We start from the raw sequence: 25,677 nt of genomic DNA on the forward strand, positions 1-25,677 counted from the left end.
TGTCGAGCAATGGTGCCGGAGATGGAGAGTGACACCTAACCCTAACAAAACACAGATGATCCTTTTCAGACACCCATACCGTAGCCAATACATCACACCAATCATAACCGAAAGGCACAATTTGAGTCTATGGGGAGAACGACTCCGACTCCGTAACCAGGTCGACTACCTCGGCGTAGTGTTTACTCAAACACTTAACTGGAGGTGCGACACTGAAAAAACCTGTGGTAAGGTTAGGAGTCGGCTCGGACTTCTCAACGCTCTTACTGGCAAATTCGGCCGCACTCTACCACGAACACTTATCCATACTTACAAAACATTATCAGACCGGTTATCGAGTACAGATCCTGCATCTGTGCTGTGATGCCAAAGCACCTCTACAATAGAATAATCACACTGGAAAGGAGAATCTTACGCAAACTCAACAAAAAACGACGCGACTATCCCTCCGCACTCATTCATCGCCTGTCGAACATCCAGCCCATTAATGAGAGGCTTACCTCTCTGAGCAGGAGTTACACAATTCGCACCATCCGGGGCCAAAACCTCAGAGCCCAAAGCACTCTTAAAACTACCTGCTCGTCCCTCGGCAATGTATTCAGACCACGACCCAAACCCAAACTCCCATTCCTACCCGCTATTCTGCTGGAACTCGCCAGCAACGAGCTCCCGGATGAATACATTGACATACAGGAGGCAACTCCCCTCTATTACCGCCGTATATTATAATACCGAAAGTTCATTCCGAACTGACACCGACGGGGGGGGGATCGGTTTTCTGTGGTTTTCCGATCCCTTTGCACAACGATACCCCGTCGTTTGCGAGGTCACCAGTCCACAGCTGCCCTCACGCGCCGCGATAGTCACTCAAAAATTAAATTGATTTTTCAAATTAATAAACATATAAATTTCACATATATACTAATTCTGTTTTAGATCAAAAAATATTCTGAAAGGAACCGTTCACTTCTAACCCTTTCGCCCCCGATTGTCCAGGACTAGCAAAACAACACAACCACCACCAACACCGCAACACCAGTGGACACCTCAAAACCCCAGTGCCACACCCACCAATAAGAAAACACGTCCTGAAGAGGCACAAGCCTAAAGCAGGACATCGGACACACCCAACAAAGAAGATAAACACTCACACACAAAACCAACGCTACAATGAATCCTATACAGTCTCAGTACGTTCGGACAGCTCATTATGCCCTACGTAAAATTACATATTTCCCTTTCACAACGTATTATAGTGCACACAACACATAGCAAACTGGTCAGTTTTTAAATTTAGTTATTTTCAACACAGATTGTAAAGGTGTTTATAAAATTAACTATGCTCGAATAAAAATACTTAAACTCATAATCTACTGTTACTCACTTCGAATGAAGTGATTACTTTCTTCGACGAAGATTAATTAATCGGATTCTTTCATAATCAACTACTTAGAAGTTTGGTTCTCGTTTTAAGTTGATGACAAGAGACATCCGTAACAATAAATAAGAAAAATCTATCTAGGAACAATCAGATCCCTAGCAAAGAAAACAGCTTTTATTTGAAGACCATCGCACAATGGAATTTGGGACCAAAAATTATATCAACTGGTATACTATTATGATGTCCTGTCGGTGTTTATTCCTTGAAGTCAATGCAACTCGCGATTACGTCGTATCATAAAAATTGTACAATCAATATTTTTCAAACGGAGTATAGCCAAAGAATTTAACTGACAGATACAGATCATCATCAAACTATCACAAAAATTACTGTTACTGTACAATAATATACGAGACTGCTTTTAACTGTATATTTTCATTAATGATCAAGAAAATAAAACTATTAACAAAAAAGGTAAATTAAAAGGCAACGAAGAATGTATTTGGTTATCTCAGTGGTTTTCTTGGAGTTAATTGTCCATAGTTTTTTTCACAGGGAAAGATTGTTCCCCTAGATTTTTTTATGTCTTTTCTCCGTGTATTAGACGCATGAACCAGATACACGGGTGAAGACGGGTAAGTGAACGAAGACAGGTGAGTTTGGGTCTCCTATAGTATTTTTAAGTTTGTGCGTCCGAATTAATGTTGAGATGTTAATGAGATGTTATTAGCTGGGCAACTCCATTAGACAGTGTTTTAATACTATCAATTTGTTCTTACGGTATTTGAGGTCGTTTTAGTTCTTAGGGAGGACGCGATTGCAGAATAGGTAAGTGTGTCTGCTTCGAAAACTCTGCTAGGAAATGTAGCAGGTGGTCTTGCCATAAAGGAGGGGGCCTATATTGGTCTTTAGATATTGACGGTTCACATGGCCGAGGATGTGTGAATGATTTGGTTGGGACAGGGGTGTAAATTCTCAGTTGAAAGGAGGAACCTTTTGAAGTAGTAGATGATGAGCGACTTCTTGAATATTTGAGTAAAAACGATTGAAATTTGCCTGTATCTAACTGCTTTTGCAGCTGTAGAAGTTCAGAACTAGTGTTTTCTAAGATATTTTGAGACAGGTAATCAATATTAAGTAGTCGGAAGGAGTTCTAAATTAACTCGATACCTGTGTTTTGCAATATAATCGTAAAACGGGAATAGGTAGATCTCGTAAATCGAGGCAAGACAACTTGGATGTAGAATTCGACAATGAACATTTACTATTTATCGACTGATGAGCCTCCGCAACTCACTCACTACGGTAAGAGGTTATACTTCGTGTGGTTTGCTCCCACAGTGCTCCCTCGTTTTGTCCTCTTAGGACACACGAAGTTTCTACTGCTTATGTTCGGTAAATTGGGCGAACGACATAGGTATATTCCTAATAACTACTAAATCGATCGCCTACACCGCTGCACTGTACCAATTAGATGAATTATTTAGCTGGCATGCAGAGAATAATTTTAGCTTTTTGAGCTCTCAGTCCTCAGTCGATTCTTTCGCTTCTCTATTCGGGGTTGGTACGACTAAGTAGTGACATGCGAATTTCGACAGATAGCTTAGGACTAAAGGGTTTGTAATCCTCGGCACATAACGAAGGGCTAAACATATTCAAAAAGTTTTCACACTTGCAAACACGATCACGGCCGTTTCGTAAGTTACCAAGAAGAAAGGATTTTTAGCAAAATGGTTTAGGGTAAATCTAGAATTTCATGATCAGAAAACGCTGGAGTGACTGAGGAGTACAATAAAAAATGTATTGAAGTAGTACAATATATTGTAATTAGTACAATTTATTGTATAACCGTATAAAAAACTATAGGTATGATTTTTTGCCAATATTTAAATGCAATAACAATATAAATGTATGTAATAATTCCACAAATAGACTGTTTGTATTAACTAAAACACGCACAATGTTATCAATCAACTTCAAATAGATGAAATAATATTCCAGTGTTGAAAAGTATTATAAATAATTAATTTTACATCTGAAAACTGGTTTCCACTTCTTATGATAATATACTTAAATTCTCATTATGATATAGTAAACAATTTTAATGATGTTATATTCAAGCTGAATTATTTTTAGATCATTTCCCTGCAAAGTGATCATTGATGGTTTGTAATTACCTAATTGTTCTACTTTAATTATTTTCATGTGGAAGAAACGTTTCTACCACCGTTCATGGAAATAGCACATAAATAAAGCACATACTGAATTGACTGAATGACAAAAAGACAAAATTCCATACGTACAGGCCACGAGATAAACATAGCTTTAGAGTCGTGCTAAAAAAAATCGAAAAACTGAGGAACTCTGTAGTAAATTTGTGGTACATTTTAAAACTAAGCGACCTTTATCAGTGTTCTTCATTGATTTAAAACCAGCTGAAAACAATAAAATAAATTACGGCATAGAACATTAACTACATTATAAAATTAAATTTGAAACTACCCATTCAAAAAGTGAAATGCCACAATGTAGCAGATGTCAAAGATATGCGCATACGAAAAAATATTGGCAACATAAGATGTGTAAAATGCACTGGCGACCATACTACTGAAAACTGTACAAGGAAAGGAAGATCTGCTGATGTTAAGTGCATTCTATGCGTAGGAAACCACCCGACAAATTACAAAAGATGTAGTGTTTACAAGGAACTACAGAAAAAAATCCAGCATTTAGACAAAAACAAACAACAACTAAAGTAAACAATAATACGGGAAAGACTATCAACCCAAACATAATCTACGCAGAAATGATAATAAACCGACAAATTCAAGAAAGTAGATTTTAGAATATTCCAGAAGCGTCAAATAAAACGCACATTACTCCTGCTAACGACATATTTGAATTTAAGTCGATGTTTAAATGACTTATAGAGCAAATGTCCACAATGTTAAACCTCCTAAAGACAGTTGTCGTTAAAGTAACAAAATGAACAACTTACTAACCGCCAATAGGCTGACCCAACATTCACTAGAAATAAAATATTTTATCATCAGACATGACATTCATATAATTACTCCAATCACTCGGGCTATTCACCTCCCAATTTTGTCGGAATGAACCGATTCACTTAAAAATTATTGAATTGATGAGAAAGTGCTCATATAACAAAAGTTAAATAAGGCCGATGTTTGCTTCCGCCCCAAAGGTGGTTGCCACCTCTCCTCGGGGGAGGATATTGGGGAAGGAGAAAAGATATTGTCTAAAAATGTGAAGCATGTCAAGTTTATTAATTTGTGAGGTGAACCGCTTAAGCAGTTGTACCAACATCCATTTGTTTGCCTCTTTGAAAAGACTTTAATTCTTTCTACATAACTGTTTTGTCTTTTAAATTCGTATAGAGGTTATGACGTCTATAAAATTAACGAACAGCTTTTCAAAACATACAAAAATTAAATGGATTTTACGAAAGAATTCCGCTATTATTAAAGTAACTTTTGTAAGTGTTGAAAATTATTTTTGAACACCAATCAGCATTTTTCCTGTTAATATGAAAATTATTTCGTGGTAATTTATTAGTAAAATATTATCATGTAAACATTCAATATAAGGAGGAATAAAAGATCGGATAATCAACGAACCTGTAAAAGTAGAAGTCCTGGAGCAAAGTGTAATGAACGTTATGCCATATGTATATTGTTTTTTTTGACGTTAACAAACATTGTTACTCGAAGAATTCTAATTTCAGAGTACTTTACGACGTAAAGCAATACTGCGAAAAATTAAACGAAATAAGAACCTTTGCAACACTCACTTTGAAACGATTCCATTCGCTCTTGACACTGTCAATTAAGAGGATAAAGCTTGGGTTACAAGTTTTGTTTAAAAAAGTTGTCTATATCGCAAACTTGACATTTCAATTGACATTCAAAATTCAATCCCAAGAGAAAATATAAAAAAGAGTCAAAAATGGACCACACACAAAACTAAAAGAGGACCCAACCAAATCATTGGATAACAAATATACAAAACACTACACAAATTTAAGGAACCTCCTGACATACTACCAAAGAAAAACACTAACACCCTACTACAGCAGGACATCACACGTGTACGGAGTACCAAAAATACTCAAAGAAAACGTACCCCCAATATAATACAGTCATTAGCACATAACACAACAACATTTATAAAGAATTCACAGTATTTTCTGCAAAAACTAGCAGCAGTAGAGTACAATCCTAATAATATGGTACTCAGTTTTGAGATTACCAGTCTTTTCATCAATATGACTTTGAAAAAACTTTATAAATTATAAAAACTAGACTAAATGTCTAGAAAATTCAAGAATAAAAATGAAGAAAAATACCAGCAGATCCACAAAATCATAAGAACGAAAATTCGAGAAGCCAAAGAAAAATGGTTTTCCAACGAATGCAGGGAAATAGAACAATACGAACGAAAATACGACAGTTACAATATGCACAAAAAAATAAAATCAATGACAAACAAGAGGAAATTCAATAAGTCACCCAACAGCATAAAAGATGGCAATGGAAATCTTATCTCGGAGCCATCAACGATCTTAGAAACATGGAAATCATACATAGAAAAATTATTTGCATCTGACAGGACTGATGATCACCTATATGGAGAAGGAGAAACAGGACCTTCAATCCTTAAATCGGAGATAGAAGATGCCATTGCAGCACTAAAAAACAATAAGTCAGCAGGTCCGGACAATGTACCCTGCGAAATATTAAAGATCCTATGTAAATCAGACAAACAGTTCCTTGATAATCTAGTTGAACTTTTTAACAACATATATAATAGCGGTAAAATCCCGGAGAACTGGCTGCAGTCAACATTTATTACAATCCCGAAGAAACCAAAGGCCCAGATCTGTGATGACTACCGGCATATAAGCTTGATTAATCATGTCACTAAAGCGTTCACTAAGATCATTCATAGAAGAATATATGATAAATGTGAGTCAAATATTGATAGATCGCAGTTTGGCTTTCGGAAAGCACTTGGAACTAGAGAAGCAATTTTCGCTCTCCAGGTGCTTATACAGCGGTGTAGAGACGTTGATAAGGACGTGTATTTGTGCTTTGTGGATTTTAGAAAAGCATTTGACAATGTCAATCATGAACAATTGATAGATATTCTGCGAAAGACAGGTATTGACGACAAGGACATTCGAATTGTGGCAAACCTATACTGGGGTCAAACAGCAAGAGCAAAAATTGGCAACGAACTCACTAAAAGTGTGCAGATCAAAAGAGGTGTCCGTCAGGGTTGTATATTATCCCCACTCCTATTCAATATTTATTCCGAAGAAATATTTAATAAATGTATGGAAAATGCAAATGAGGGCATAAAAATAAACGGCGAGTTAACAAACAATATAAGATATGCCGACGACACGGTGATCCTTGCCAGTACCATAGACGAATTACAGCAGGTAATGGAAAGAGTTTATTCAGTTAGTGAGGAATACGGCCTGAGCCTCAACTTCAAGAAGACAAAGTGGATGCTGATAAGCAGGAAGCAACAGCCTGCTCGACAGTTACGGATAAGTAACATACTAATTGACCATGTAGAATCTTATGTGTACCTTGGCACCAACGTAAATGCAAAATGGGAACAGGCCACAGAAATTAAGGCGAGAATAGAACGAGCTAGAGCAGCATTTAGCAATATGAAAAAGCTCCTCATAAGCAGGGATTTGTCTCTTCCCCTAAAACTACGTCTAGTTAAATGCTACATTTTTCCGATCTTACTGTATGGTGTGGAGGCCTGGACGCTGACGGAGACGCTCACGAGAAAACTAGAAGCATTCGAAATGTGGGTGTACCGACGCATTCTTCGTATATCCTGGACCGAACATGTCACCAACACAGAGGTAATCCAAAGAATCGGAAAGGAGAAAGAAATCGTGAATACAATTAAACAAAGAAAGCTTGAATATCTAGGCCACATATTGAGACACGATAAGTACCGTCTACTGCAATTGATTGTCCAGGGAAAAATAGACAGTAAGCGAGGGCCAGGCAGGAGAAGACACTCGTGGCTCCAAAATCTGAGGAAGTGGTTCGGGCTCACATCGGTCGAACTATTCAGAAGCGCCGCAAATAAGATCAGAATTGCCATGTTAATAGCCAACGTTCGCAACGGACAGGGCACTTGAAGAAGAAGAAGAAGAAGACTAAATGTATCAGCTATAATGGGGCTATTGACACTATACACAGAAATACCTATTTTCAACTAGATAATGATTACTATAAACAAGATTTTGGATTCGCCATAGACTCTTCATTATCTCCATTAACAGCAGACATTTTCATGGAGGAATTAGAGCAGAACATTGTGCAAAAACGTTACTAAAAACTCACAGTATGGTACAGATATGTATATGGTGTGTTCTCCATTTGGATTAATGGACCAGAAGCACTGAATGAATTGTTAAAGGGCATTAACAGTAAATAAGAACAATAAAATACACCAGGAAAAAAGAAAACAATAACTCACTAACTTTGTTACCAAAAACCACCAAAAAGAAAATTATCAAATCATTATATGATAGAGCCCGTAACACCTGCTCCAATAAGAATGCATTTTAGGAAGAAAAAACTGCTAACAAAGGTTTTAACAAAAGATGATTATTCATTGTTATTTATAAACAAGTAATTTCACAAGATTGAAAAAAGGAAACAACTTAAAACAACAACAAAGATGACTACAAAACTATATATTATAAAGGGCTTATCAGAAAAATTAAAAAGGATAGGAAGTAAGTACAACAACACAAAAACATTAAAAATAATCAACAAAGTCTATTCTGTCCAAAACCAAACCAAACAACACATATGAGAGATCAAACAACTGCATCTATAAAATATCTTGTGAATGCAACCATTTTTATGTGGGAGAAACTGCAAGACCACTTAAATGTCAGGATAACCGATCATGAATCACACATCCAAAGCAGACTTTTGACAGATCGCAGATATGCAAACATGCATATGTTTGACAATGATTATAGAGTACAATGGAAAAATGTCAATAGTCACGAAAGAAACAGAAAAAGAGAAAAATCAACGAAGCAGCCCTCACCTAAATTGATGAAGAAACATGTGTATTAAATCCACAAACACAATGTAGCAGGCTCTGGTTACCAATACTAAAAGAAGACGTCAGCAACAAGGATATACCACATTAGAACCTCAAAGACACATCATCTATAATTTATACATAAACACACAAAAAATCAGAATTTGATATCAACATGGGAATACAACCATCACCCTTAGAATTTTGAACTAAACGTCATGGCTATTTGCCAATTGTCAAATTTGGATAAACAAAGCGCTAATTAATAAACAACGACCAGTAATAACAACTACTTATTTTACAATCTTTTTGAAACCGATTTCCAGAGTGGAAATCGAAACCTCAAAAACAAACATACAATGTAATTTTGATTACAACCAATTGTGGTTTAATCCCATATAAATACATACCTAACTTGAACATGCCACATGAAAACAGAACTCAGAACTTCTTTAAACTTCACGTGTTTAAGTCCTTTTCAAAAATATCCACATTTCGATGGACCACATTGTATTGTAGAAGTAACTTTGAACTATTGTTTTTACCTGTCTAAATAAAAACAAGTTTTTTTGTATGTTACTATGAATAAATACCGGAACCATTACCGCAAAAGTATGTATCAAAAGTATGTACAATGCAATTATATATTCAACAACTAACATCATAAAAACATTAAATATATATATGTATATAAATATATATATGTATATAAATATATATATATATATATATATATATATATATGTATATAAATATATATATATATATATATATATATGTATATAAATATATATATATATATATATATATATATATATATATATATATATATACACATATCGTGTTTTCTGTTCATGCATTTTTTTATACTATCCAATTATTATCATAATCTATTATATTTCGTATATCCAAATAAAAAAAGGGCGTTTGTTTCAAAAGAAGGAAATTTGCTAACTTTGGGGATAATATTAACTCATTGCATAGCGCTTTCTTTCAAAACGATTTTACCATTAGCTAATTTAAAAGTAATAGGTACCAAATTTGAAAATGATTATGTATGAATTACTAAACCAAAAATAATAGGGAAATGATAATTGGCAATTAACTAATGATTAGTCTTATAATGATAAAGATCTTTTTTCGTTAGGTGATATTATCCTTCAAAAAGTTTTTGATGCTATTAAATACTTTGATATCCATTCATGCTAACACTATACAATGACGGATCCTCAAATTAAATTTCTCTGTGTTTTAGGGCATTTATAGAGTATCACAAAAATATAGGTCATAAATTTACGAGTTTTAGAGATGAAACTAAGTCGATTTGGTATAACTTACCCATAGCTATATAACTACACAAAAGTGAACTCAGGAAAAGTTCCTTGTTGCCAAAGTTACAACATAAAAGCGAATTTTTTAATATTGCTTTAAATAATACGGTTTAAAACTTTTTAATGACCAATATATATTATGTGTCAGGATAGTCAGGAGTCTCATAACTATTCCTTCCCCCCCCCCCAAGCATATATATATATATATATATATATATATATATATATATATATATATATATATATATATATATATATATATATATATATATATATATATATATATATATATAAACCCAAGTAGGTATGTACACTACTAATAAAAATATGAAAAAAGGTCTTAAATAACCTAATTCTCTTTGCAATGGATTAACTGTGTAATGAAATAAATAAGCGATGGATTCGACCGTTACTTGAGAGAAATTCATTTTATATATCAATACAACACTGAAAACTTTGTTTTCATAACTTCTACAAAATTTAAAAATTTATTATAAAATCTTATCACTACAGCTGTTTCTCAAGTGAGCTATTATTGGTATGTGTTTACACATAGTCTTTAACGAAATAGATTGAGGAGGGGAGAACTGTTTGTCTCAAGTGGGTCATTCAGAATTATGTCTGTGTATTTTTTATTTTTTTAATTTCCATAAATTCTAATAAAGATAGCTTAAGGCCTTTATTTTGGATGTGAAGAATTTGAAATTCGTCGTTACAAGAATGATTATGATCGAGAAGGTAAAGTGCGTATGTAGAATCTGTTTTTCTATTATTGAAAGCCCTTTTATGTTCTGCTATACGTTTGTTAAAAGTTCTACCAGTTTGACCGATGTAAGTTTTTGGACAGTCGTCACATTTGAGTTTGTATACACCACTGTGTAAGTGCTTTTTATTTTGGCTCTTTTTGTTTTTAATATATTTGCCCAAGTTGTTGTTTGTTCTAAAAGCTGGTGTTATTCTTTTTTATGTGTTTGGCTATTTTTGTTAATAATTTGCCTGTATATGTAATCGAGCAGAAGGTACTGCTAAAAATTTAAACTATCTACCCATTGTTTACTGCTATTTGCTTAATGCTATTTAATTATGTCTCAACGTTGTATTTTGACATCGGAATTTCTGTTAATCTATGTAATGCTATGCTAGGCTGCTAGTTTATGTTGTGTAGGATAGGATAATGAATTGTATACAGACGTGTCAGTATGAGTAGGTTTATGAAATACGGAGAACTCATGTTTGTTTTTAAGTCTGATAATTTTTAAATCTAAAAAATTTATGGATTGATTTTGTTCTGTTTTTATTGTAAATTCAATATGACTATGTAGTGAATTAATATACTATAAAAATGGGTCAAGTTGCCTGTTACTCCTGTTAGTTCCTGTAAAACATACCAGTACATCGTCTACGTATCTCCACTAATATAATACCTATTTGAATACGGGATGTTTTGAAACTCTGTCCAAACTGGGCCCCTTTTTAAAGGGGGGGGGGAGTAAGGTTTATTTTCAATATTTTAAACATATTTTAAGATTTTTTTTTTTTTTTGAAAAATTGTTTAATATAAATTTATTTATAACATTAGTACATTATAGTACAAAGAGTATTATCTGAAATTAAAAATTAAGTAAATGGCAGCTAATTTTCAAAGATAAAAAAGTTACTTTGCGGTTTTCATCGTAACTTATATGTAACTGGATCATCTGTTGACAAAAATTCAAATGGATCAAATAGAGTAGTTTTTGAAATACAGTGAACACCAACTTAAAAAAAATTATTCCCAGAAAAACGCGTTAAAAGAAAGCTTATTTTTATATACTCACACAGTATTGTCTATTCCAGGCTCATATAACAACGTGCTTCCTGCTAAAATATCTAGAATATCTTTTCGCTCCTGCTTTCGACGAACTCTGCCTTTTTTCTGTTGCATCTGCAGTTATTTTATCCGCTCTAGTAATTCCACTATTATCTGCCGCGAGTGCATAACTATGAAAACTTGACACTGTACTTATCCAATTTCTATGTGAGTGCTAACTCACCTCACTCACTCATCTCACTCACTCACCAAGCTCACTCACCTCACTCACTCACCTCACTCACTCACCCCACTAACCCACCTCATTTACTCACTTCATTCACTCACCTAACTCAGTCACCTCACTCACTCATAAATGCCTATAACTCCATCAATTTTGCTCCGATTACTCTGAAATTTGAACTTTATACTCTTCAAGAGTCATACTATCGAAACAAAAAATTAAAAAAAAACGCAAAATAAAACCCTATACCCCCTTAAGGGGTTTCTCTCATGAGTAGAATTCACGTTTACATCTTGCTTTCAAAACGGAAAATAAAAAAAAATGAGAAGGTGGGCTATTTTATACAAAAATATTTACATGGATAAAATACCGTTCAACACGCTGTACTTCTCTTGTTTTAATCAAAAGAAAACCAGTAAAAAATACGTATGCTGATAAGTTATATATTCAGTATTCTGTAAGATGGTATCGAATCTGCTCTTCTGGCTAAAACGATGATGACAAAGGTAGAGGTTTTTGAGATGCGGTTTTAGAGAAGTATATTGAAAATATCAAGTTAAGAGAAAATTTTCAAAGAAACGGAACTGAGCAATAAAATATAGGTACAAATTTGGTCACGTAATGAGAAAGACAAAAGAACCAGCCTCTGCAGGTTACAATACAAGGAAAGATTCCAAGAAAACAGCGATGGAGGAGGAGCAAATGGCATAGTTTCACAATCTGAGAGAGTGGTTTAACTGCGCATATAACCAACTTTTTTATCAAACCACAGCACTTAAAAATATGCTATGTAGTAATAACAATATTGCTGATTATCTCCATACACTAAAACTTGACTTAGTCAAAATCAGAAAGATACACCCAATTTACACAAGCGAAGCAATCCATAAATTAAATACATAGATGAAAATAAATAGAATAAAAATATGAGCACTCATTTTTTTTTTCAATGAAAACCGCATCTTAACAATAACCAGAGCAATTTTTAGAGAATATGTGAACGTTTGTTTCTTTAGTATCGTATTTTTTACTGAGCTACCTTATAATATAAATGGTGCTCGATTGCCACAAAATCGTCTATGTTATTTGTTTCGGGGAAGTCCATTTTGATAAATTATATAATCATATATTATGTGCTAAAGAAATTATTTTATAAATATTTAATAGCAGTCACAATCATTAATAAATAATAATCATTACATAACAGTTAGTACATCACGGAAACTTTTACATAGTTATCATCTAATGAACTCTAGATTTTCAATTAACATTAAAAAAATTCCATTCCAATACAAATATTTAAAAAAGTTTCCAGGAAAAGAGCATATCTTCACCGGATGAATTCCTATTACCGCACATTCTACAATCTGAAATAATTATCACTTTTATAACGCAATTCATTAGTAAATTAATAGTGGAATTTAAAAAATAAATATTTGCAACACAATTTTGTACAATTTTGGAAATCGTACGGAAATCGAGAAAAAATTGAAGCGATCTTCTGGATGTCCTACATGTGCCAGGTCGTTTGTTATTCTTTGACAATCTTTTAGTTAAATACTCTTCTTATCGTCTGGTAAAAACGTTTATGTGTGATAATAATCGATTACGAAGAAATATTTAATGTGGTAACTGCACTGATGATGGACAAATTTTCCTTAAACTGAAATATCAAGAAACAGAGGACTATATTACAAAAATATACATTTTACGAGGCCTTTAGTAGTAACTAAAGGCTAGTATTTGTGACATTACAAATCTAACGATATCTGCGCTCTGCATTAATTCATTCAGCTTATAGTTGGTCCAAATATCTTTCACAATTAAGTTTCGTTCTAATATTTCAAATTTAAGCCTTTTTATCCACAAATCCATTTATTACCGCTAAGAATCCGTGCTTGTATTTCTTGAATGACATTGTTGCTGTCATTTATTATTGAGCCTAGGTAGGGATAGGTGGAAGCATATTCGTAGGTATGGTTGTCTATCTTCAGATTCTCATGTCGATTCAACTTTGTGCACTCCATATATTGTTTTTCTTTCATTTATATTTAGACCAAAAGCAGTTCATATCTAGTTTTATGATAATAGCTTCCAGAGTTAGATTAAAAAGTGTTGTTGAAAAGGCATCACCTTGTCTAACTCCATTTTCAATATCAAATCCCTCTGTCATATCTCCATCTATTCTCACCATAGCCTTGGAACCCTCCAAAGTGATTTGTATAAGTTTAACTAACTTTTTCGGTATTCCTAACATGGATAGTTATTTTAACATTTTTTGTCTATCTACTCCATCAAACGCCTGTTTGAAATCAATATACAAGTTGTAAATTGGTATCTATTATTCAACGAATTTTTCATGTATACTTCTTAACATATGTATTTGGTCTATAGTTGACATCTTTGGTCTGAAACCACATTGGTATTCACCAATAATTTCTTCCGAAAATTATTCAAGACGGCTGTACATAATTCCAGATATCTTGTAGGCGACATTTAACAGTTTTATGCCCCTATAATTTTTGCAGAGTCGTTTGTCTCTCCCCTTATATGTAGAAAATATAATTCCTACTTTCTAATCCTTTGGGATGACTTCTAGTGTCCAATTCCGGCAGATTAGTTAATGAATACGCTTTAATAGCACATGCCCACCATTCTTTATCAGTGTTGCAGATATTCCATCTGTGCCAGGCGCTTTGTTATTTTTCAGATGTATTATAATGTATATAGTTTCTTTTAATGTTAATGTTCCTCAACTAATTGTTCTGCTGTATTATGAATTATTTCTTCTTCTCCCTTTTGCACGTTTTTACATTCCACTTGTAGTTAGTCGTACAATTGATCGGTTACTAGTTCATCTGCTGTTTCGGTTGGAGCATGGATATTAATAATTATAATACATATTATGAAACTTACCCCTTAGGCGCATTTTACATATTCTTTTATTAACTGGAGTGAAACCCAATAACGACCTGCAGCATTTATGGCTTACCATAAATCCCACTCCAAAGTCTCCTTGTCTTTCTGCTCCACAGTAGTATAAACTATAGGTCTTTTTATTTATGCGTCCATACCCTGTAAACCTGATTTCTTGGAGAGCGGCTATATCTACTTCGTATTTCTGCAGTTCCTGGGCAATGCTTTGCATTTTTCTTGCCTGCAGCATGGTTTGGACATTCCAGATTCCCAATCACAAATCCATCATTAATAAAAATAAACGCAAAAACTGGCCTGAAATCCGATTCATTAGAATTTTAACTTATGAGAGCGCGACGGAAGAGCGAGCGCGATGAAATCTTGTTCACAGTCTTCTATAACATAAATTAAATCACATGAATAGCTTCTATAAAAAAACCTCTAGAAGATGGACATACATGGACATAGAAAGGCAAAACGCGCAATGAAATACATAATTACAGACAAAAAGTTTATAGTTATAGAGGTCATTGGTCATTGTCCTTAAAAATTCGCGAATCGAAGTTTCCGTAGAATCGTTCGCGCAAATGAAAGTTAAATCGAGAAAATAAGAAATAAATTAATAAGAAAGCAAATAATGAAGCTTGGTCCCAATCAAAAAATTAAAAAGAATTTGCGGAATAACTAACCCCTCCCTTACAGAACAGAATATTTACAAATTATATAAATGAGTTAAGCAGCTTAATTACACCATAACGAGTACACAAAGAAAGATTTGAATGTGAAATAAGAATATGTAGTCAATTAGCCATAATTAAAATGCACGAAGGAAGAAATATGTTAAAAGATTGGAATACCGAATACGATATAAATAAAATTAATCAGGAAATCTCAAAAGATATCAGAAAGATAAGAGCATACAAAAATAAAAAGAATTTGCAGACCACTAAACAAAACCAACATCAAACAAGAATTCTACGAAACCCTATACACAAATAAATTTGCCATAGATAAAACAGAACATACAAAACAAACAGTTATGAAAAGTTTCAGATATGTCAACGACCAACACATTCCTGATATGTCAACGACCGAAATGTATCTTGCTTTGTAGAAAAATGTTAAAATTATACTGTCCCAGGCGAGGACGGAGTAGCACAAGACACGATAAAAATCAAAGGACTTGCTCTAATCAGTGGCATACACGAACTCTTTAATATCTGCTTACAACGCCAAGCTATACTAACTATAAATGACATAACGGACAGAAGATCAAACGAACCTCGAAAACTATGTGTCAATCAGTCTTTTGAACTACCTGTATATAAATTGTTTGCACCTGAATTTCGCCCTGGGTATGGGACAAATGACCATCTAACATTTATAAAGGCCTCATTAATAAATATATACCGCCCTATAGTCCACCAAACCTTCAACTGATATGGCATTTTATAATGCCAACGGCGTTTTTGTTTCATTATTTCTTTTTAAGTTAATGACCTTATTATGGCCCAATTAATTAAATGACCTCGTACTATTTACTATTCGATTGAGTATTAAATAGCGGGTAAATAGTCAATCGGCAACATTGTAATTTTACATATGCGGACACTTTATGCAATTTGTGTTAGAATGCTTCGTCTGGATAGTTTTGGTACTTATTTTGTTAATTTGTTTTTTATTCTAAGGTAAGACAAAATATTAATAGATATATCAAATCCCACGTCATATACCCAATATCCGTCTCACAAGAGGATAAACAAATTATCTGGAAACTTTAAGGTATATGATGGACTGAAAAAGTCGCTGTTACTTTTTAACAGGATTGCCAGTGGCTATAGTTGAACGTATCGTGCGACAAGAAAAACTGACAAACGATTTAAACCTCCAAATACAAATCAACGCGGACGAAAATCTATTGGATGAGCCTCAAAAAAAAATCCTCCACAGAATAGCACATTCGTTTTTCACTGAAAACATAGCTCTCACTATCAAATCTGTATTAAGTAAAATTGGAGAAATTGATAATTTTACAAAAATTAGCCGTGAATCATTGCGAAAATTATTACATGATCTTAACTTTCGATATATAAAACGCTGCCGGAATTGCATTTTAACAGATAAGAAGAAAATATATCATAGCGATGTAATTCTCTATACATATAGAGATATATAAAAATATATCTTTGATATATTTTTATTTTGTTTTTTTTTATTCTTTTGTTTTCTTGTTTTTTTTTGTTTTGTTTCCTTTTTTGTTGTTTTGTTGCTTTTTTGTTTTTTGTTCTATTTCTATTTTCTTAATTATTTTATGTTTTTTTTTTAATTATTTGTGATATACTTTTTTTTTGTTTTTTTTTTCAAACCATATTAACAGATTGTGCCTTTATACTATTTACAACTTGTACTTACATATTTTAACATGTTTGTAAATACAATGAAGAATTTCCATATTATTTGAAAATATTAAAAGACTAAGGTTTATTGGAAAACAACACTTGGAATTTATTAATTCCTTATAAAGTTCGTTTATATTATTAATTTTTAAATCACATTCTAATATAATATGTGTTAGATCGCCTAGTTTGCCACAAGTACAATTAGGAGTATTTGATAAACCGATTCCATGCATGTAAGATGGCGTAAGAGCATGATTTGCTCTCAGCCAATTAATGATCTTTATAAAATGTCGATTAGATTCTGTGTAGAACCATCTTCTTGAGGGTATCCTAGTGTTACAATGATAAAAGTTTAAACCAGTCTTACATTCTCTGTAATGTAAATGCCAATTATTTTTAAGTTTTTGTCTACTAAGGGCTCTTGTTAACGAACGTTTTTTTCAACGGGTAACGGGCCGATGCTAAACGGGTACCCGTGTCGACGGTTCATAAATTTCAAGGGATATGCGTCCGTTGATAGTATGGAATCTCCAAATATCGTCAGTTTTAAAGTAACAAGTGCACGCAATACATGTTATATCATCGTCGTCGTCAAAGCAAAAAATTATACTAGCGTATTATTTGTATAAAAAAAAGCAGAAGAAACGGGAGAAGCGTAAAAGACAAATATGGATACATCCTATTTTGTTAGAAAGAGAAAAGTATGGTGCTTTCCATACTCTTTACGAAGAATTGAAAAAAAAAGAAACAAAATTCTTCCATTACTTCCTAATAGGTCAAGAAACTTTTCGCAAATTGTTAGGAATAGTACATGATAAATTAAAACGCTGATTAAATTAAATTAAAACATGAGCTGCTTATTTTTATAGCTTTTCGTGGTTTTATCCCACAACACAGGTCGATTTTCGACCGCACTTATTAAAATCTCCATATCAAAATTCATAGTTTAGCGGCAACAAAGAAAGAAATTTATTGAAACAACGGATGCTCGCCCAACGCCGTTAACACACTTCCATAAACTAAAAAGGTTCACTGAGGGTTCACGGTACCGGCCCGTCGAACGTCTTGCCGAGGGGGACTGGATACGTAGACGGTGAAAAGTTAACCAACGGGTTGGTTGCCGTTGCGTGAACAAACATTCATAAGAACCTGAAAGACACTGAGCAACGGCCGACGGGACGGTGTCAAAAACGACCCGTTGACCGTTGTCGTTAACAAGAGCTCTAACGGTGAACCGTTATGACGGCGCGGTGTCAATATCTGTCGCTGGAATTAAATTTTTGTTTACTTTTTCTCCAAGCATATATGCTGATTTAGCCAAATTGTCAACGATCTCATTGCCTTTTATTCCCGAATGGCCCTATGTAATTATTACATTTAATCCTAATTGTATAGTTTCATAAAGAATTTGAAGAATTTTCAGTTCAATGTGGTTTATGTGTTTGACTGTTTGAATGTTGTTAAATCTGTCGACCGCGCTTTTACTGTCAGTAAATATAACATAGTTGCTAGTCGGGTTCAGTACTACATAGTAAAGAGCAAACATTATTGCCATAATTTTTGCTGTGTATATTGAGCATTTACTAGGTAAGCTATACTGGTGAAGGTAATTTTTATTTTCGTGGAACATTGCACAGCCCGTTCCATTTGCATATTTTGACACATCAGTAAAAATGTACTGATAATTTGTCCATTTTTCTTTAATAATTATATCAAACATATTTGGGAGTAAATGTGAATTTAAGTAACATATTTTAACCTTTCTAGAAAATAGTGTTTTTGTCATTTCACCATAGTAGGGCGAAATTTGGCTTATATAGAGAATATTGTTATATTTTACCGTACTTAGCTTTCTACCAAAGGTATAGATTTTTTAGTTCTCCAGTACCTATGAGTGAGATCTAAAACTGATAGCTCATTAAGATCTTGAAGGTATTTACAATTTTTGGACATAATACGGACTGTAAATTTGTCGCTAAGGAATTGGCGGCGTAAATGCAATGGAGGTTCCAACGCTTCATTTTCCATTATTTGGAGTGGAGTGGATTTTAAATAACCTAGGCATAATCTCAGGCATTTTTTTTTAACTTCAAGTTTGTTTAGATGTGTATTGGCCGCTGATCCAAATAAATGACAGTTATAGTCGAAAATAGTTCCATATAGGCCACAGTAGCAACTACTATGTGAATTGTAATGAATATGTAATGAACTTTTTTACATAACGGGGTATAGCTGCTGCGCATAAAAATGAATTAAAAATGCATTAACATATTTTTCCGTAATATGCCAACTTTTCAGAATTTAGCAAAAAAACATAAATTTAATTTTCTATGCAGTTATTTAAATCTATTGCTGTCTTATCAACTCACAAAAATTAAAAATGTTCCTTGCATGTCGCTTTCATGAAAATATTTTAAATAAAAAGTAAAAAAATTTAAATTATAATTTTTTTAAAACTTATGTCATATCACACAAAAAAGCTGAATTTTTCCTGAGAATGTAAATATTGGAACCCCAAAAAGATGCAAAAAAAATTTGCCACTCCTACCCCCGGGTATCCCCTAAAAACCCCCTCTTAAGGGGACAGAAAACATTGATTTACCAAGAATATGCAAGCCATAGAAAAAAAGGCTTCAAACAAGAAATGTAGCTGAGATAATTTTTAACAAAAGTGTTTATTAGCACTTTTTGTGTAGAATGAACCGTTCTCTCAGAAACAGCGCTTGAAGCGACCGGTCATTTTGAAAGTGAGTTATGCGCGCGAAATCAATTTTCTCAATAAAATTTGTATTAACTCGACGGTAAAAATTCGATATCTTTTGATCAGAATGTTCTATTAACAAAAATCAAAATGCGTTTTAAAGGTGAAGAGTGCAGCTTTCGTATGCAATTTTTGTATTTTGCCGAGTCAATTTTTATAAATCTGTTAAATAAATAAACTTTGAGCGATTTTTGCCATTTTTTTCTATTTTCGTGAGTTTAATAAAATTTATCACTTCCATTGACCTGTCGCTGTGAAATTTCCATTGTGTGCCTAATCTTTAAACCTTATAACATGAAATTTCAATTTTGATGCCAAATATTAGGCATTTGAAATGGAGCAACATAGGAAGGAGAAAAAGAGGACGACCCCGAAAATCCTGAAGGAACGAAGTAGACGACGCCATGAGTAAGAGAGGCCTAAACGATGGAAGGGAAGGGAAATGGGAAGGTAGTGAATACTGTAGAATCCCTGAATATATATATATATATATATATATATATATATATGTATATATATATATATATATATATATATATATATATATATATATATGAAATATACCTAAAAAACACTGAATTTAAACTTTAACATTACACACGATCTCACTTCACGTGAAATTCTTCCATGAAGACGGCATTGGGTTGAATTTGTAGCTGGAATGGATTTGTAGTGGAAGTTGTGTAGGTGCGAAAAACTTACTTGCGCAATCGAAAAGAAGCCGTTTTAAACGTTTTGGATCGTTTGTAATGTGAAAGTTTAAATTGCGTTTTTAGGCATATTTCAAATGCCTCAAATTTGTTGTAAAAACTCAAAATCGCTCAAAATCAAAATGTATTACTTAGATTAACCTGTCACTATGGAATTTCCACAAAAATTATCAAAAGAAGTCTGCAGAATACAACAAACCACTAGCACTGATATTTGTCGACTACGAGAAAGCATTCGATATCATAAGCCATCAGAAAATGTTAAAAGCATTGACAGAATGCCGAATATACCATCGCTACATTAACATAATCAAACCAAAATGCCACAGCTGGTGTAAGACTATCTGAACAAGAAACAAATAAATTCTGTATACAGCGAGGAGTACAGCAAGGAGACATAATCTCTCGAAAGCTATTCACGACGCTTTTAGAACATACTTGGAAGAAGACACATCTGAAGGAGCATGGTATCAACATAAATAGAGAGAAGCTCAGTCATTTAAGATTTGCAGATGAGATCATCCTTATAGCCGATCGTATGGATGATGCAATAATAATGTTTGAAAAATTATATCACGCTTCCTTGGAGGTCGGACTAGAAGATTAATATGATCGGAGAGAAGAAGTCGGAAGATTAATATGATCAAGACACAAATAACGACTAATGTGGTGCTAAATCGAAATATTGCTGATGATGGAATGGATATTGTGCAGACTACATTGTATAAGTACCTAGGACATGAAATTCGGTTGGGTAGAGATAATCAGATATGTGAGCTCCCACGTCGCATAGGATTAGCCAGGGCAGCGTTTGGTAAATTAAACTATGTATTTAAATCGGATCTACCCATATACCTCAAAAGGAAAATCTTTGACCAATGTGTGTTACCTGTAATCACTTATGGAGCGGAAACATTAACACTCACAAAAAAGGTAGTTAATAAGATTCGCGTGACTCAGATGGCTATGGAGCGCCAGATGTTGGGTGTTCTCTCTGAGAGACCGAATCCCAAACGAAGAAATACGTCGTAGAACAAAAACAACAGATGTCATCGAAAAAATCGCGTCGTTAAAATGAAATTGGGCAGGACACGTCGCCAGATTATCAAACAACCAATGGGCAAAACGTATTTTAGAGTAGAGACCAAGGCAAGAAGAAATACGGAGCAGAGGACGCCCACCAACTAGATGGACTGAAGCGTGTTAGCAATAACTGGATGCAAGCCACACAAGACAGAGACAGATGGACAGAGCTGAGGGAGACCTATGTCCAGCAGTGGACGCATACAGGTTGATGATGATGATAATGATGATGGAATTTCCATTGTTAGAGCCTAATCTTTAAAACCTATAACATGAGATTTCCATCACCATCTGCTCCAGATCTAGTTTAAGTCCAAGTAGAGTTTAATATAAAAATTACATACATTACAGAAAAATAAGGAAATATAGATTGATTTGTATTAAGAGATTTATTACAAAATCTTTTATGGAAACTAGTTTTATTGTATGTTTTTATTTAAACATTTTATTTGGGGAAGAACAGTTATAATACATAAAATTATATTTATGAAAGTACATTTCCCACACAAACTTCAAAACATGATAGTAATACTGATTTTATCCTTTTGCAAATAGATTAATCTTACACATTAGAGTCATAAAATGTTGGAAAAAGAGTACTATAATATTAGTACTAACTATACCAGCTCTTTTTATGTTTGAGAAAAAAGAAAATATCACAGTGACTGTAATATAAAATAAACAAAAGCACTCTTATAAAAACATAAATGGATAGTTACAGAATAAACACTTCTGGAATAGGTCAAAAGGATAATATAAAAAAGAATAGACAAAGACAGAACTGAGAAGCAACAAAAACTAAATTTGAATATTAAAAAAAATGACAATCCAATAGTAATATGTTATTAAATAGATATGTGAATAAACAGCTTCTGATGTATTCACATTTAGAAGAACATTTGAAATTAGAGTAAAGAATAGGAAATTGACCATTAAACACCAGCTTGTTTATGTTAGTTACTTTATTGAAAGATAAAGTTTATGGCGTGTATTGTATTGCAATGTAATTTAATCTCCATTAGGATGCATTATCAAATAATCTGTTTTTAATATTAGACAGTATTAATGTTATTCTATTGATTTTTACAATAAACAAAATATATGTATCATAAATATATCAAGCTTTTGGTTTCTAGAATAGTCCAGTGCTGATCTGTAGAAAAATAGCTTAAGTTGCTTAAGTAATTGCTGATAATAGTTTCAAAAATTAAAAAAAATTAAAAATTTTTAACCTAGATTTGAAGAAAAAAGTTCTATTGTTAATTTACATAAAATTATAAAATCAATTAAATGTTTTAGTAATTATTTTTTTGCGAAGTTAGTTTATTTTTGACAGGCTAAAAGTGGCTGGAAATTACTATACAACCAAGCACACATACTCATATCCAATATTAATAGTGAACAAACTAAATAGTAAATAAAATAGAACTTTGCGAATTACCGACAATCAATATTTATTTATCTGCACCATATAATAAATAGTTATGTTAAATTATAACAACTAAAATATATTTTTTAAATACATACTACCCAAAATTTGATGGGTTTAGTATACACTTCTACTATTTAGAATAATTCTTCTTTTTTTAAAGAAAGAAGTCTGCAATAGTGGGATACTTGAGCTATTAATACTGAGAAGTAGGAATTGTTGTGTTGTAGGTTTCCGACAATGAATCTGTCAAAATATGCCCGAGCTAAGCGAATGGAGTATACCTACCGTTTTAATACAAAACAAAATGATTTTATTTATTAATTTTTTAAATCTAGACTAGTTTAAAATATAATAACTATATACCTAAACAAAAAACAAACGACACAGTTTATTAGGGCTGCAGTCAGTAGGTTTGGCCGGGATGTTATATAAACGCTCTTTTGACTTTTGGACGAGCTTTCAGAATTCTTTTATTCCTTCTTCAAGACACTGTAATTAGAAGAAAGTGTAAATATTTACAACATATCTCAAATTTTCATTACAACTTACTAGTTGTTGAGATTATTTGTGTAAAGCTACGACACTCAACATTAAAAAAAGAGTTCAAGAGTGTTTTTATAACATCCTGGCCAAACCTACTGAGTGCAGCCCTAATAAACTGTGTTGTTTGTTTATATCGACAGTCAATAATATCCAGTATTTCTTATATATATATATATATATATATATATATATATATATATATATATATATATATATATATATATATATATGTATATATATATATATATATATATATATATATATATTAATTATAAACAAATTTGAATAAAGAATAAAATAAATTAACTGTTAACTGATTTTAATTTTTCAAAGTAGGTTTAAAAGTTTGTTTGCTCTTTTATACATAAAAAAAATTAGATATTTACATAAAATAACATCAAAAAGCAACAAGGAATTTGCCATGCAGAAATGTTTTAAAAATCCTGCAATATTCCGGATAGATCTGAATTTCAAGATTCTTAGACAAAAACCGAAAAAACAGATGAAATCAAAATTTTCACACCAAATTTTCACAGAGTTTTCTGATTACCATAAGCATATTTACAAATAATTATTTTTACAACTTATTCTACATATTTTTCATTTTTATGTGCAATTTTTTTTTAGTAATTGCACAAGCAACTTTTGATAGGAGATTTAATGGCAAGCAATTTTATTTCTATGTCTTTTTGTAGTTATATGATACTTAATTATATATTCAGAATAAAATATTGAAAAATACGGGTATATAACATAAATTTTTCCAGAATTTTCTTTAACCGTTTCAGAAGAAGCATATTTAAATTCTAGTTGTAGGCAGCCCTCCAGAGATATTTCTATAAAAATCTAAGGTCTGATTCACTACAACAAATTTTAAACAATCCCATATGTATAAATATGTAGTAATTACTAGTCATCAAAAATAAACATCTTTCACTATCTTAAAAAAATATAAATTAAATTAAATAATAATAAATTAAATTATAGGCACAATGGTATTAGTTTTACAACTATAACCTGATAATAAAATTAAGTACTGGTATGCATACCTATAGTGACAAAAAATATTTATTAGGTATTCGTATAGCAGTAGTTTTAAGTGCAACTGCAGAACTGCTCAAAAGTCAATAATGACTTCTAAGATGAAAGAATTATTTTCTGAGATTAAATCTTTCATGACATTAAAAAAAATGATTATGTGCATTAATTTAATATTTTGTTTTCTGTAACATGTTAATACATACAAATAATAAACTTTATTTTAGTGTAAACAACTCATTTCAAAATATAAACCTAATTAAATAAATAATATTAACATTTCATATCAATTTTTACATTCACTACTTCATTTTTAAAATAAATTATTTAAAAAAAATTTACATTTCTCAAGTAAACATATTATGAATGTAAAAGTGTAGTGATTACAATCCTGAGTAATACTATCAATAAAAATATGAACTCAGTATCCTCATCCCCAACTAATAGATTTTCTTTAAATACTTTATGTAAAGGTAAACAAGTCAAAATAATTGAATCATACACACAAAGTAAAATAATTTTCTTCAACTTAACACACATGTTTTCTAATTATACATTCCAAACATGCATCAAAGAGGAAACGACAGTTTTAAATATTGAGATGGAAGGACAGGACAGGAAGTTGAAGTCTGCAGAGTCTATCAAAAGTAATATTAAAAACAGTGTACCTCTCAAGAGGGCTAACAATAAACCTTCTATCTTCTAATCATAATAATGAAAAACTCCGCGAATTGTTATAGATTAACTGATGTGTTTATCGCAAATAGATAAACATTTAAAAAATATAAAATATATAAACAATTCTTAATAAAAATAGGAGGTACAAAAGGCTGGAGTGATATATATTCGGTATATATATTTTAGTGACTATTCATCATGTATTATTCATTATACTATTATCTAATTTCTCATTTATAACCAAACAATCACTAATTGA

The 25,677-nt window shown here is 32.4% G+C and overlaps 1 protein-coding gene across 2 annotated transcripts in view; it reads right to left on the reverse strand.

Moving 5' to 3' along the window:
* spg (dedicator of cytokinesis spg) overlaps positions 1-25,677 on the reverse strand; it is a 255,921-nt gene that overhangs the window by 229,960 nt on the left and 284 nt on the right. The window lies entirely within an intron of this gene.

The sequence above is a fragment of the Diabrotica undecimpunctata genome, chromosome 8 (genome assembly GCF_040954645.1).
Source record: "Diabrotica undecimpunctata isolate CICGRU chromosome 8, icDiaUnde3, whole genome shotgun sequence".
Classification (NCBI taxonomy): Eukaryota; Metazoa; Arthropoda; class Insecta; order Coleoptera; family Chrysomelidae; genus Diabrotica; species Diabrotica undecimpunctata.